Genomic DNA, 12,075 nt, shown 5'->3' with positions numbered 1-12,075 from the left:
AAGTGAAATTCACATACGCGAACGGCAGAGACACGAAGTGGCTAGTGCGTAGCGCAGGCTGGGGGAGTTGACGAGCAAAGTGATCAGGGGGTGAAGCCCCCTAGTAATTAAAAAAAAAAAAAAAAAAAAAAAAAAAAAAACGCAAGACATCAGACAGATGAGCCTCTCTTCGGTTTCCTTGAGGCTGCATTGCACGCATTGTCCTTCTGAGAGTGTGGTCATTTATTGTTAGCTCTCACACACATCAGCCCTCCTCTACAATTAAAGACTAAACAAACAGTTTGATTGTGTTGAGGCAAGTCGCAGACTGGTTGTACGGAGTTGCTGGCTACGTCATGTCACGGCTGCCATTGACTCAGCAGGATTACGTGCAGTAAAGTGAAGCCTGCGTGAAGACTGGCCCTTAAGCCGTACAAAATTTTCAGGGTTTAGCCTTCATGGCGTTCTTGTTCAGCCCACAAGTTCAACGTTCTATAAATGCCCAGAGCAAGGCTTTCTAACCTGAGTAACTCTCCTGATGTGTAATTAATATTCTATTGATTGTGACATTCAAATTGCACCTAACATTCCACCCCTTTTTTCTCTTAGACATTTTATTTTTCTCTTCCTGTACTTCTTCAATAAGAACTTTTCTCTTTTGTGGGGTGTGGCCGGCTAAATATTCCAGCCCTCACCCCCAGGCCGCTAGATGGAGCTCTCCCAACAGCGTGGACGTTCCCCGAATTCCAGCAGGGCCTCATGGACTTTGTAGTTTATATGAACAGCCCTGCTGGATACCTTGGGGACCACCAGGAGTCGCTGTGGGGAGACTGCCGGACTCTTACTTGCCCTATAACCCGGAGGTGCGTCATGATCATGTGACAAGAGGAAACGACGTGCTTCCGGGTTGAAGAAAGGAGTTTTTATCTGACCCGGAAGTGTTCATGATCACATGAACAGAAGGGAGAAACACTTCCGGGTCAAGAGGTATAAAGGACTCATGGGTACGCCCAGACATTGAGCTGAGCTGGGAGGAAGGTGGGCTAAGTGTCTGGGAGTGTGGAGGATTATTGTTATTGTTATTATTATTGAGATTATTGAGTATTGTGGAGAGGAGGGTGCTTGGTGCACTGTATTGTCTAAATAAATATAATTATTGGACTTTTACCTGGTGTCTGGAGTCGAGTCTGAGGGTTCAAGGGGTCACGGAGACCTCTAATCTATCACACTTTCTTCCTACTAATGCCGACTCTGTTATGCTATGCAGTTTAATGACCTAATGATTAGGAACAGTGGCACCTCCATCTCGCATCATGAAGACCTTTGAGAGGCTGTTCCTGAAATATACGAGTCCTCTTGTGGTAGACCACGCAGACCCACTGCAGTTTTCCTATCGGACAATAACTGGAGTGGAGGATGTGATTATCTATCTGCTCCACAAGTCTGGGCAAAGCTGGCCATACTGTGAGAATTTCTTTGAATTTCTCTAGCACCTTCAGGATCATCCAGCCATCCCTGTTAAGGGGTACACTCAGAGATATGCCGGTGGATGAGCCTCTGGTGTCCTGATGATGGGCTTTCTATCAGGCAGACCGCAGTTTGTGAGACTCGGGGACTGCGTGAGCAACACTGGAGCACCACAAGGCTGAGTCCAGTCTCCTTGTCTCTTCACTCTGTATACCTCTTACTATAAAAATAACAGCAGGTCATGTCACCTGGGAGAAATTCTCAAATGATTCTGCACTTATGGGGGTATTGATAAGAGGGATGAGACAGAGGAGAGCAGTCAGGGGGAGAACTTATCTTAAAATCAGCATAACCATGAAAAATTATTGACTTTTGCCGCCCCAAAGAGCCTCTATGTCCGGTCACCATTTAGGGAATGGACGCATAGTTGGTCCACATTAATGACAGATTGGACTGGTCTCAGAACACAGATAAACTATCGAAGGGTAGAGCAGACTCTTGTTTTCTTCTGAGATTGCATTCATTTAATGCGAGAAGTGACATTCTTCACACATCCTACAACTCTGTGATGGCCAGTGTGGTGTGCTGGTCTGGAGACATAGCATCAAGAGAGGACCATCGAATCAACAAGCTAATTAAAAGGGCAGACTCAGTTATGGGACATACGCTGGACCTCCCAGAGGTCAAAGAAGATGAGACAGTTAAAACAAAACGGAGTGCCATTATGAACAATGCTACACATCTTCTCTGTGACACAACAACACTTAGGACTTTTAGTGAACAAATCATTTAGCAGAAGTCTGTCAAGAAATGGGACAGGGGCTCCTTTATATCAAAGGCAATACACCAGTATAGCGCCTTACTGGGACTGACAAGAGTTTTTTTTTTTCCCATTCTTTTAAAAAAATTGAGCTCAGGTGCATCCTGTTTCCCTGATCATCCTTGAGATGTTTCTGCAGCTTAATTGGAGTCCACCTGTGGTAAATTCAGTTGACTGGACATGATTTGGAAAGGCACACACCTGTCTATAGAAGGTCCCACAGTTGACAGTTCATGTCAGAGCACAAACCAAGCATGAAGTCAAAAGGAACTGTCTGTAGACCTCCGAGACAGGATTGTCTCGAGGCACAAATCTGGGGAAGGTTACAGAAAAATTTCTGCTGCTTTGAAGGTCCCAATGAGCACAGTGGCCTCCTTCATCCGTAAGTGGAAGAAGTTCAAAACCACCAGGACTCTTCCTAGAGCTGGCCGGCCATCTAAACTGAGCGATTGGGAGAGAAGGGCCTTAGTCAGGGAGGTGACCAAGAACCCGATGGTCACTCTGTCAGAGCTCCAGAGGTCCTCTGTGGAGAGAGGAGAACCTTCCAGAAGGACAACCATCTCTGCAGCCATCCACCAATCAGGCCCGTATGGTAGAGTGGCCAGACGGAAGCCACTCCTTAGTAAAAGGTACATGGCAGCCCACCTGGAGTTTGCCAAAAGGCACCTGAAGGACTCTCAGACCATGAGAAAGAAAATTCTCTGGTCTGATGAGACAAAGATTGAATTCTTTGGTGTGAATGCCAGGCGTCACGTTTGGAGGAAACCTGGCACCATCCCTACAGTGAAGCATGGCGGTGGCAACATCAGGCTGTGGGGACTGGGAGACTAGTCAGGATAAAGGGAAAGATGACTGCAGCAATGTACAGAGACATCCTGAATGAAAACCTGCTCCAGAGCGCTCTTGACCTCAGACTGGGGTGACGGTTCATCTTTCAGCAGCACAACGACCCTAAGCACACAGCCAAGATATCAAAGGAGTGGCTTCAGGACAACTCTGTGAATGTCCTTGAGTGGCCCAGCCAGAGCCCAGACTTGAATCCGATTGAACATCTCTGGAGAGATCTTAAAATGGCTGTGCACCGATGCTTACCATCCAACCTGATGGAGCTTGAGAGGTGCTGCAAAGAGGAATGGGTGAAACTGGCCAAGGATCGGTGTGCCAAGCTTGTGGCATCATATTCAATAAGACTTGAGGCTGTAATTGCATCCAAAGGTGCATCAACAAAGTATTGAGCAAAGGCTGTGAATACTTATGTACATGGAATTTCTGATGTACATGGAATTTCTGAGTTTTTTTATTTTTAATAAATTTGCAAAAACCTCAAGTAAACTTTTTTCACGTCATTATGGGGTGTTGTGTGCAGAATTCTGAGGAAAAAAATGAATTTAATCCATTTTGGAATAAGGCTGTAACATAACAAAATGTGGAAAAAGTGATGCGCTGTGAATACTTTCCGGATGCACTATGTATATATATATATATATATATATATATTCTCATTGCATTCGTAGTCTGAGTCTCGACGACCTGAATCGTGTGGGTGGTTACCTACCAGGTAACGCTTGTGGTTGGTCTGTAAGTCGGCAAACATCCGCCACGGTGCCCTCTTTCAGTTGCGAGAAGCAGATCATGGAATGTTGCAGGGTTTATTGTTAAATAAAGCAGAGTACGCGACGTGTTTTGCCCTAATTCTGGGCTCATCAGGCATATACACTCACTGCACCCCCTCTCGGGGATCGAACCTCGGACATCAGCGTCAGAGGTGAAGCCTCTTTACGTTGCACCACAGCATGTGGTTCGTTTATTTGACAGCATGTAGATCTGGGTAATTACATTCATGGCATTCGTAGTCTGAATCAGAATCTGATTGTATGGGTAGTTACCTACCAGGTAACGCTTGTGAAACATGTTTTCGCGTACTCTTTGCATTATTTGACAGTAAACTATGCAACATTCTATGATCTGCTTCTCGCAACTGAAGAGGGCACCGTGGTGGATGTTTGCCGACTTGCAGACCAACCACAAGCGTTACCTGATAGGTAACCTCCCATACAATCAGATTGTGATTCAGACTACGCATTCCATGAATAATTTATATACATACATATACATATACACACACAAGTAATGGCGCACTGCATGATAATGTGCAGTGACTATACTTGACTTTTCTTAGACATTCCTAGTTTTCAGACTCTTTCTCTGTACGTTTACCATTCATTTGCTCAGAGGTTGATACACTTGCTGCTGCATGAGCAGCTCTTCTTTTCTCCACCCTAGCAGCCCGCTTCTTCTCTTCTTTCATTGGCATCTTTCTGTGTTAAAACTGATTAAGTCAGTGTTTGTGTTGCAATTACTTAGTACGTTTTTCTTTATTTTTTCACTTAAGCTGGCACTTAAGTCTTCAATCTGCCTCAAGAATGATTTAAGATATGAAAAGGTAGGGGAAGCGACGGCGAAGGTGGTAGGGATAAGAACAGCGCCCGTATGCATGCACCGCATGGCTGGCTGTGCCAAGAGTTGATTCTACAATAAAATAAAAATAGGAATAACCTTGGAGGTCAATCATAACCCTGAAAGAAGATTGCAGACATCATGTAGTATATGTGTACCAAATTTCAGATCAATAGGACAAACGGTTTGCAAGCTACAGGTGATTTTAAATCCTGGACAGACAAACGGATAGCCATGGTAGCGTATTATATAAGAAGACTGTGAACACCAGGGGTCGCTATTGCCCCGTAAACCCAACAAACAGATACGCAGACACCGGGTAAAAGCACCAAGAAGTATTCTTTTTCCCCTCTATAGTGCCTCCAAAGTACCCTAGCCACAGCAAGCAGGTAATACAGTAATAAATAAACTAATAAAATAAAATAATATGTCTCTAGGTCCTTTGACAGCTCCTCCTGGTGGTACCCATGGCATCCAGCAGGGCTGCGTGTCCAACCTCCATGTCCCATAGTGCCCTGCGGGAATCCGGGGTACCACTGCACTCCAGGGAAGCTGCCATCTAGCGTCTTGGATGGAAGTGGTATTGGTAAGTAGCTGCCTTCCCCCATCCTTCTATTCCAGGGGTATCCCGGACGGGTTGAGCTGCCGGCCGTCCATCACAATATACGTATACGTATATATATATATATATATATATATATATATATATATATATATCCCCCTGGGGACATATAGAGTTTATTCTACCTATTTTAAGTACACAGGAGCATGTATGCAGGTTATATGCAAATACTATGCCATTTTATATAGGGACTTGAGTTGGGGGATCCTGGAACCAATTCCCTGCAGATACGGAGTGCAACTTGTGTTACATACAGACTGATCATCTTGCTGTATAAGGCATTCAAGACAGAACACCTTACAGCACACAGACACGTATGACATGTGTGCAGAGTCACGCCTTACTGGTTCAACGGCTTCATTAGGAGCTCCACCCTAACTATTTAAAGGAACTTCCAGATACTTACTGAAAAAAAGGAGAAAGAGTTTTAATAAGGCAGAATAACCGCTTACTACCAAGAGTTGTACATTTAAAGAGATCCAGCAGCACAATTCAATAAGGTCCTCACTGTAAGCCCTTGAATTTCACAGAACTACAAGTAAGGTTGCCTCTTGCACGTATGCTTTTCCCAATTCCATGAAGTGTAAACAGCACTCTATCAGCAAGGCCTTTGACATTTTTCCTTCTTATCGATTTTTTTTTATTTAATTTAGCAAGGTCTACCACACCACACCTTTTCTTTCAGGAAATACTGTAACAAGTGCATAATTTGTAAAAAGGGAGCTTATTAAAAGAACAGCTACAGGAACACTTCTGCTTAACTGATTTAATCTAAAAACCATAGAAAATGTTTCACGAAATGACACGTAAAACTTGCTTGTTTGTCGCTGTTATGTACAGCATCTCTGCAGAGCACACACTCAAGTCGTGAGCGGAAACTAGCAATTTGCAACAAAATGCTCCATCTTTGCCGGAAAACAGAAACCAAATTAGGTATGAGGTATTAATTAGGGACTTTTCAGATACACCAAAAAGGCAAAGGGGCTTTGACATAACTTTCAACCTCCAAATTTGCTTACTTCCAGTCTCCCCAATTTTAGTTTATGAAGCAGCGAGTCAGAATTGCTATTGAAATGTCTGCTCACCACTTAACCGTTTAAAGTCTCTAAAAGTCTGTTGCTTCTGCGTGAAGCACCCCCTGAGCAACAGGCAAAGCTCAGTTCTAATAGTCGTTTTGATCTGAAGCACCCAACAAGCATGCAGAGAAACAGGAACAACAAGATCTCAACGAGTACATGAAATCCTAATTGAGGGTGTGAGGTCTCATTAAGTCAAGAGCATCAAGAGTACTTTCACTCTCCCCCCACTTTGTCTTAAATCTGTTAAGAAACAAAATAATTTTAGCTTTATAACCATTCTGTATAAAGAAAAAAAAAATTCAGTCAAAAATTCCTGATGCTACAGGTTGGCATTGCCCAGATTTATTCACTTCAAATGAAAAAAAAAAGACTTGTCTAAAGGATCTGGTTTTCTATGGTCATTGCAATCTCCCGAAAATATCAGCTCTCCCTTCATATTTTCCTACATCCATGTAGGGTTGATGTATTTGGCCTGCTTTTTCCATGCAGCTTGGACCTGCACATCCTTACCCCTCTTCCTTCAAAACTTTTTACTTTATCCACCCACCTTAGCTTTGGCCTTCCTCACTTTCTCTTTACCTGGACTATCATTTCCATCAGTCTTTTGCCCACATATTCATTGTTGCTCTTCAATTCATGTCCATACCAGCAGGGCCGTGGAGTCAGTATACAAAAGTATCAACTCTGACCCCTCAAATTACTCTACCCTGCCTCAATTTATTCTACCTTAACTCTGACCCCTCAATTAATTCAACCCCCCCATCAATTTATTCTAATCCTGACTCCCACACCTCCATTTATTCTACCCCCCGACTCCCATCCCTCAATTTATTCTAACCGTGACACCCACACCTCCATTTATTCTACCCCCCCCGACTCCAACTCCCCTCTTTTTAAATTTGCCCAATTCATTTACATTGATTGAACGTACACAACATGCAAGACACAAGGCGTCATCCCTGCCATCATAAATCATCATTGTATGTTTTAGAACCCTAACATGTTAAAGTTTGGATTTAAAAGGTGGTAGCAGTGTCACTGTGGCTTTTTAAATATTGTTTATTAAATTATCCTTACAAAATTGAAATAAAGTGGCTATACAGTAATCCCTCGCTATATCGCGCTTCGCCTTTCGCGGCTTCACTCCATCGCAGTTTTTATATGTAAGCATATTTAAATATATATCGCGGATTTTTTGCTGGTTCGTGGATTTCTGCGGACAATGGGTCTTTTAATTTCTGGTACATGCTTCCTCAGTTGGTTTGCCCAGTTGATTTCATACAAGGGACGCTATTGGCAGATGGCTGAGAAGCTACCTAGCTTACTTTTCTCTCTCTCTTGCGCTGACTTTCTCTGATCCTGGCGTAGGGGGATTGAGCAGGGGGGCTGTTCGCACACCTAGACGATGCGGACGCTCGTCTAAAAATGCTGAAAGATTATCTTCACGTTGCTATCTTTTGTGCAGCTGCTTCCTGAAACGACATGCTGCACGGTGCTTCGCATACTTAAAAGCTCGAAGGGCACGTATTGATTTTTGATTGAAAAACAAACTCTGTCTCTCTCTCTCTCTCTGCTCCTGACGGAGGGGGTGTGAGCTGCCGCCTTCAACAGCTTTGTGCCGCAGTGCTTCGCATACTTAAAAGCCAAACAGCCCTATTGATTTGTTTGCTTTTCTCTATCTCTGTGACATGATCTGCTCCTGATGCGCACTCCTTTGAAGAGGAAGATATGTTTGCATTCTTTTAATTGTGAGACGGAACTGTCATCTCTGTCTTGTCATGGAGCACAGTTTAAACTTGTGAAAAAGAGATAAATGTTTGTTTGCAGTGTTTGAATAACGTTCCTGTCTCTCTACAACCTCCTGTGTTTCTGCGCAAATCTGTGACCCAAGCATGACAATATAAAAATAACCATATAAACATATGGTTTCTACTTCGCGGATTTTCTTATTTCGCGGGTGGCTCTGGAACGCAATCCCCGCGATGGAGGAGGGATTACTGCACTTTCAAAAGTTTAGAAAGAAAAAAATGTTTAAATTAGCAGAAGTGAAACTGTAAATTTTATTATATTACAACTTACATTTAGCTGGAGTCAGAGATTTTTATTGACTGCAATGCCAGTAACCCAATAATTGCTTCCAACAGTGCTGCATACCACTACACCTCACTTTCCTGACCCTTCTTAGATTTCTCTCCCATTTTTTTGTACCTCTGATGTTCTCATTTCTGTTTCTGTCCATTTTTGTAACTCCACATTCTCATTTCTGCCACACCAAACTTCTTCAGCTGGGTTCCCTTTCCTGCCCATGTTTCACCTCCACACATCATTGCTGGTCTTACGACTGTCTTAAACAGCCTCACCATTAGCCTTCACCTTAATTCTTCATTCACATAATACTCCCGATACCTTCTCCCAATTGTTCCACCCACACTGAACTTTATCTCTGCATCAAATTCTCCAACTACCACTGATCACAGATATTTAAACGTATCCATGCTTTTCATTAGCTCTCTCTGCAGACTAACTTCTGAATCCTGATCATCATTAAACCTCAGCAATTTCTTCAAATAATCAGATTATTAAATGCATAGAACCAGAAGTCAATTTTTGTATTCTCAATAGAAGATTAAAAGTAATACATAAAATATTCTCGGCCTCATAATCAGTAGTATGCTAAAATCCTGCTGTGAAAATAGGATTAGAAAGACTACATATTATATTGACTCCCAAAATATCCTTTATAATAAATTAACAATGAAACAGATAAGTAGCATTAAAACTAAATGAGATGAAGTCAAGTAAGAGAAATCAAGGTTAAAGCAAATTTTTCTTTAATTTAAAGAATTAAGATTTGGTTTGGCTCTCAGTTTTTGCCAAATGCTGCCTTCCGGAACCAGATTAGTGGAATAGATAAAGGATTTTAAAGCATAAACTTCAAAATCTCAATAAAGAGATCCAGTAAATATGAACAAAATGACCAAAATTTACCCTTCGTTACTGTACCTTCAGAAAATATTCAGACCCCTTCACTTTTTTCCCCCCAACATTTTGCTCTATTGTAGCCTTATACTAAAATCATTCAAATGTATTTTTTCTCTCATCAAAGAACACTCAACAACCCAGAATGACAAAGCTAAAACAGGACTTTAGACATTTTTGCAAATTTATTAAAAGGAAAAAAAACCAGAAAATATCCTATTAACACAATTATTCAGACCCTTTGCTGTGACACTTGAAATCTGGCTACGGTGCATCCCATGAGAATTCTACCTTGTATGGAGTCCGTCCACCTGTGGTCAGTTCAACCGAGTGGACTGATTAGGAAAGGTACACACCTGTCTATACGAGTTCCACCATTGACACCATATCAGAGCAAAACCCAAGCCATGAGGTTGAAGGAATTGACAGCAGAGCTAAGAGACAGGATTGTTTAGAGGCACAGACCTGGAGGTAGGATACAAAAAATTTTCTGCAGCATTGAAGATTCTGAAGAGATCGGTGGCATCCATAATTTTTATATGGAAGAAGTTTGCAACAACCACGACTCTTCCTAGAGCTGGTCATCTGGCCAAACTGAGCAATTAGGGGCAAAAAGACTTTGTAAGAGAGGTGACCAAAAACCTGATGGTAACTTTGGCGATGCTCCCAAGATCCTATGTGGAGATGGGAGAACCTTCCAGAAAGACATCCATCACTACAATACTCCACTAATCTGGGTGTTACAGCAGAGTGTCCAGGTGACTCATAAATGCCGGTTTGAAGTTTGCAATAAGGCACCTAAAAGGATTCTCTGACTATGCGAAACAAGATTCTCTGGTCTGATGAAATCAGGATTGAACTGTTTTGGCCTCAGTCCTCAAGTGTTATGTGTTGAGGAAAGCAGACACTGCTCAACACCTGCATGATACATTCTAAAAGTGAACAACTGCATCATCATCATCCTACTGTGGGGTTGATGGAAAACTGAACAGATCAAAATACAGAGAACCTGTCCCCTTTGTTCACCTTCCAACAGGACAAAGACAACACAGGAGTAGCCCAGCAGAGCCTGGACTTCAACCCAATTGAATCTCTCTGGAGAGATCTGAAACTATCTGCCCACCGATGACCTCCATCCATCCCGAACAAGCTTGTGAGGATCTGAAGATGAAGACCGACAGAAAAGCCCCAAATCCAGGTGTGCAAAGCTTGCTTGTCACATCAGACCCAAGAAGACTCTCCGAGCTGGAATCATTGCCAAGTGGGTTTCAACTAAGCACTGGGTAAAAAGGTCAATGTGATATGTGAGCTTTTTATTTTTAATAAATTTACAGAATTGCGTCATTTTTTCCCTGTTTTGTCTTTCTGGGGTGTTATGTACTGCTTGATGAGTGGAAAAAGGCAGCAACATTTAAAAAAATGTGTAAAAAGCACAGTATTTTACGTACAATAAATTAAAATGACAGTAGAATAAGTGAATGCTAATTGACAAAAGGAGACTATTTAACAAGATGTGGTAAAATTCCGTTAAGTCACTTGCAGTCTGATGTCGTAGTTGGCAGCGCTCACTTTAAAAGGCACTATAAAGACTAAAATGAATATTAACTTTCTTCTTTTACAAATCTCTGGGTAGCACTAAAACCATAAGAGATAATGTCACAACATGGTTTATTTCATTTCTATTTTGATTTGCTGCATTTTCTATTATACATTTGATCGGGATACATTTTTACACTTACACTAAAAATATATTCTGATTATATACAAACTCGCTAAACGAATGAACGCTGACGAATCATAACTAATACGAACTTTGCTTATGATGTCGGATCGACGTAAATGTAGAAAACGCTAGAATACCTGAAGTACATAGAGGTGTGTGCAGGACAATAGAAAAGAGAAGCGGGGTCACTGGCTGTTTCGCTCAAATACCCTTTTTCTACACTCGACAGGACCCCCCCCCCCCCAAACAACACGAAGGCGGCACCGTGTATAACGGTGGCATCAGGAAACTTTTGTTTCTTTTGCGGGACTTTAATCAAATCATAAGACACCAATAAGAAGAAAAACACCGCGCTGTCCAGTAATTTCTATGAAGTACCCCCAACTCAATATTCCGGTTTTCCAAAACCTTCACTGAAAACCAAAGATGCTGTCCATCCGCCGATGGGAACAATTCGTCTTCTTTAGAAATGCTTGTGAGTTTTTCAAACCATAAAGTTAAATGCTCAGAACAGTACATACCTGAACTGGACTCCTAACCGGATGCAGATCCTGCTCCAAAAGCCGGCAGCAACGCTTTCCCGGACAGAACACAAATCTCGTCTTCAGTGAAGCGCTAGTAAACGACCGGCGACGTGACATCATCGCGCAATGTGCGCGCCACGTACCCTGCAAACGCTAACGCCGTAGCCAATCAGAGAGCAGTGTGTGCTCGGCCCGGAAGTCGGTTTCCGCATTGCCAGTTTGTTTCTGCGCGTCTGAAGGAGTGTTCGCTGAGGCGTTTACTGAACGTATAAAGGGTGTTTCGCATATTTCTTAATTGCTATCAACATCTGGTTTTCCTGTCGCCGTTGTGAATCGGAACTCGAGGTGTAGCTGATAAGACCTAAAGCAAATAAGGGAGCAGGGAACAAGGTGGTTATGGTGAGAGGCAACATGTCTGAATTAAG

General features: G+C 42.4%; 1 protein-coding gene across 1 annotated transcript in view; it reads right to left on the bottom strand.

Annotated features, from left to right (window-relative positions):
* Positions 1-11,783, bottom strand: part of dnajc10 (DnaJ (Hsp40) homolog, subfamily C, member 10) — a 94,493-nt gene extending 82,710 nt beyond the window's left edge. Inside the window, exon 1 of the mRNA XM_028806214.1 lies at positions 11,648-11,783. The gene's annotated coding sequence lies outside the window, so the exon portion shown is untranslated. The remainder of the gene's footprint in view (positions 1-11,647) is intronic.
* Positions 11,784-12,075: the final 292 nt, after the last annotated feature.

This window comes from Erpetoichthys calabaricus, chromosome 8 (assembly GCF_900747795.2).
Source record: "Erpetoichthys calabaricus chromosome 8, fErpCal1.3, whole genome shotgun sequence".
Classification (NCBI taxonomy): Eukaryota; Metazoa; Chordata; class Cladistia; order Polypteriformes; family Polypteridae; genus Erpetoichthys; species Erpetoichthys calabaricus.
The sequence above is the reverse complement of the archived record's forward strand: the minus strand, read 5'-3'. Positions and strand labels throughout refer to the sequence as shown.